The following is a 4,303-nucleotide window of genomic DNA, read 5'->3' as shown; positions in this document are numbered from 1 at the left end:
ATCCAAGTTGGAACGCAAACTGTTCATTAAATCCTAAACTAAAAACTAAATTTCAACCAAGTTCAGCAATTAAATTAGAAAACAAAGCAAAAGAAAGCAATATAAAACAGGTCCTGTGAAACTCATGATGTGCTCTAATCACTCATATATGCATCCTCATCAGCATCATCCTCGTCATCTGCTTCCTCCTGCTCATCATCATCAGTTGCTGCACCATATGAGCTGGCTCCACCTCCCCCGGTAGAATGGGGCTGGTCCCCAGGCCATGCTACTTGGGCCGCATATTCCTCTGATGACATCTCTCTGTGTGGCGACATTTGTTTTTATTCTCTTGGAGTCGGATAAGAAAGGCATTTCTGCACAAAAAGATTGAAACTAAAGTTTGCCAAATTGAGCTCACAATATAAGTATGCATTTGTAACAAACAATCATTAGATTGCATGATCATGAGTTCACAAGGAAGAAAACACATTATAGACGCAAGAAAAATCACAAAACACAGGTTGGAGCATGAAAAATTTAAAGCAGAACAGAAAACCAGAGTTGCAGTTTCGTCAGGCTCGGGCCCCCCCAGTTTTGGGGGGCTTGAGCGCGAATGGGTCAGAATGCCAGAAAACTGGCTTTGTGCAGTCCGCGCTTGAGCGCCCCTTTTTGGGGGGGCTTGAGCGCCATACCAGATTGCAGATTTTGNAAAATTTGACAACTCACCCTATGATTTTTGGAATTTGACACTTCTTGGCACTCAATTCAACCCAGATTAATATGTTTTCACTATACAAACTTGATCAAATCCATGAGGAGTGAAATTGAGTGCAAGAATGACAAANTAAGTGCACACTTCCAAAGCTTTCTAATTCTACAACTCAAGGCTTTACTTTTTGACACTTTAAACATACCTAAAATTAACAAAACATAATAAAACATACATAAACACACCATAACACATCAAAACAGATTGAACCACTCATATTCACATCAATTTACCACAACACTCAACATTACACCAATGCAACTATTAACATCACACAAGTTACAATTCAAACTAACATGCTCCAAAATAACCAAATTAAACTAAAACATTCTAAAGCTAATTCAAACAATCCAAACACACTCAAACAACAAAATCACACATAAGAAAAGGTTAGAAAACCGGGTTGCCTCCCAGTAAGCGCTTCTTTAACGTCACTAGCTTGACACCATTAAGCTCAAGTTTGACTTTTGATGTTGGTGTGCTTTCTCCTTTCATGACACCAACACATNCTCAAAANCTTTCTAGTAACCAACTTGACTCTCCTAGAGTAAGGAGCCTCAATTTCAAGTATTGCATTTGCCTTGATAGCCTTGATGACCCATACCTTGTTCTTTAGCTTCACTGGTTTGNCAGGTTTGGGTTCATTCTTTTCCACGACAGAGTCTTGGTGAACTAGTTTTTCTTCCTTATCTTCTTGCTCTTCTTTCCCTTTTGGGGAGAAACAATTAAGACTCTTCTTGGCCAACTTAGCAACTTGCCTTGGTAGACTAGTAACAGATAGAACTTCATCAGTTGCTTCAAGGCTAATTTGTTCCTCTTGACTTGGCTGTATAGCACTGAAGACATTGAAGGTTACCTCTCTCTCCTGGTCTTTTAATTTCAGTATTCCCTCTTCCATATGAATGACAACCTTAGCGGTCTTCATGAAAGGTCTTCCAAGGATGAGTGGTATCTCANCATCTTCCTCCATTTCCATCACAACAAAGTCCACCGGGAATTGGAGCTCATCAATGTTCACCACCACGTCTTCTACCACACCATAAGGATATTTGATGGACCTATCTGCCAACTGAAGCATCATTCTTGTTGGCTTGGCTTCAAGACCACCAATCTTTTTAAGCATAGATAGGGGCATCAAGTTGATGCTAGCCCCTAAATCAATAAGAGCTTTCCCTATATCATGGTTTCCAATGGTGCATGGAATGGTGAAACTCCCTGGATCTTTAAATTTTGGAGGGAGAGTCTTCTGCATGATGGCACTGCAATTTCCTTGCACTTCAATTGTTTCCTCATATAAATACTTTTTCTTCTTGTTGAGGATTTGCTTCATGTACTTTGCATAGACAGGAATTTGTTGCAGTGCTTCAGTTAAGGGCATAGTGATCTCAAGCTGGTTGAATATTTGCTTGAACCGAGCCAATTGTTTCTCCTTTTCTCTATTGGAGGGGATTTTGGGATAAGGAAGGTGTTTCACAACCTCTTTTTCTTTTTTCTTTTTCTCTTTTTCTTTTCCTTTATTTTCTTCTTCTCCTTCAACAATCTCTTCTTCCACTTCTTTTTCTACTTGATTTTCTTCTTCATTCTTTTCCTTCTCTTCTTCTTCTTCTTTCTTTTCTTTTTCTTCTCNTTTCCTCCCAACCTCTTTTCCACTTCTAGTGAATATGACATTACACTCTTCCTTAGGNTTNGCTTGAGTATNAGCAGAAAATTGTCCACTTTGTTGACTTGCCAATTGCTTGGCCAACTGACCAACTTGCATTTCCAAATTCTTTATAGATGCATCGGTATTCTTTTGGTTTTGNATGNACTGTTGCATGAACATNTGCAATGTTTCTTCTAGTTTTGTATTCNTATCATTCTGAGANGAGTATTGANGAGCANGTTGATAAGAATTTNTACTACCAGAAGCTCCTTGTGCTTGTCTCCACCCTTGATTGGAAGGATTAGGGAAGGTGTTGTTGAAGAAATTTTGTCTTCCTTGGTTCCCCATGTAGTTGATTTCTTCAGGTTGGGAACCACTAGGAACTTGACAATGGCCATTAAGATGATTGTCTCCATAGAAATCGCATCTCATAACTTGATGATGTGGTTGGGCATGGTTTTGCATTGCTTGCAACTGCTGAGGTAACTTGGCCATATTTTGGGTTAGGACCTCCATCTGTTGGGCAAGAAGTTTGTTTTGTGCAAGTATTGCATCTTGAGTATTAAGTTCATAAACTCCTCTTTTCTGAACTTGAGTCCTCCCCCGTCGGCTCCGCATGTCAGTGGCCACCATATGTTCAATAACAGCAATGGCCTCATCAACAGTTCTTAATAGAATCGACCCACCAAAAGATGCATCAAGCATCATCATTGTCTGAGGTTGCAAACCATTGTAGAAGATTTGCACTTGCATCTCCAAGCTAAAGCCATGACTGGGACACTTCCTCAATAAAGCTTTGAATCTTTCCCAGGCTTCACACAGTGGTTCATCTACTCCTTGGACAAAAGTAGCAATTGCAGCCTTTATCTCTGTGCTTTTAGATGGTGGAAAGAAGCGAACCAGAAATTTTTGTTCCACATCCTCCCAACTAGTCANACTTTGATTAGGCTGCGACTGAAGCCAATCCTTTGCTTTGCCATTCAGAGAAAATGGGAAGAGTCTCATATACAATGCTTCTTCCTCCTCCCCCATAGCACCCACAGAGCCACACAACTCATAAAAATTGACCAAATGAGCATGAGGGTCTTCATTATCCATGCCAGAGAATTGATTAGAACTGATGAGTTGGAGTAGAGCTGGCTTCATTTCTGCAAGTTTATCACTCATAGTGGGCCTCACAATGCTTGAGAAATTTCTCGGGCTAGTGTAAGCAATGGAGTCCCCTATGGTTCTTCGTGGAGGTGGTCCTGTGTCATCCATCCCGTTCACAAAAGAAGTATCCAGAAGATCAATAGGTTGATTGTTGAGAGAATTCGAAGATTCAGGGGCAGCTTGTTGACTAATGGCTCGTTGTCTCCTAGTGTCACTGTTGTTTCTACGAGNTGTTTTCTCGATCTCAGGGTCGACAAGGAGTGGTTCAGATGACACANTCCTCCTTGTACGAATAGTTCCCTGCATACACTAGAGAACAACCAAACTCNAGCCACAAGTTAGCCCCAAAAATATGAAAGTAGTAATTGCTATAAAACAGAAAATTATAAACAAAAGAATAAAGTCTAAATCAGTTAAAAATCACACAAAAGTCTAGTTTGAACACTGAGTCCCCGACAACGGCGCCAAAAACTTGTTAACTCTTTGGCAAGTGTACCAAATCGCCTAAAGTAATAAACCGGTAAGACCGGAAATCGTTTCCCAAGAGACTCGTGAAACTAGACAATTGTATAATTTCTAACTAACATAGACTAAAGAATGTTTCCATAATTTGAGTTTTAGTGAAATTAAAGTAACTATAAAACATAAATGATAAAAGTGATCTTAAGCACTCAAACACTTTGAAATGGAGAGATTAGAAATGCAATGGAATGATATTGTTGGGGGTATGATTTCACCTACTTCACTCTTATGCATAG

The sequence above is a fragment of the Vigna radiata genome, chromosome 8, assembly GCF_000741045.1.
Source record: "Vigna radiata var. radiata cultivar VC1973A chromosome 8, Vradiata_ver6, whole genome shotgun sequence".
NCBI lineage: Eukaryota > Viridiplantae > Streptophyta > Magnoliopsida > Fabales > Fabaceae > Vigna > Vigna radiata.
The sequence above is the reverse complement of the archived record's forward strand: the minus strand, read 5'-3'. Positions refer to the sequence as shown.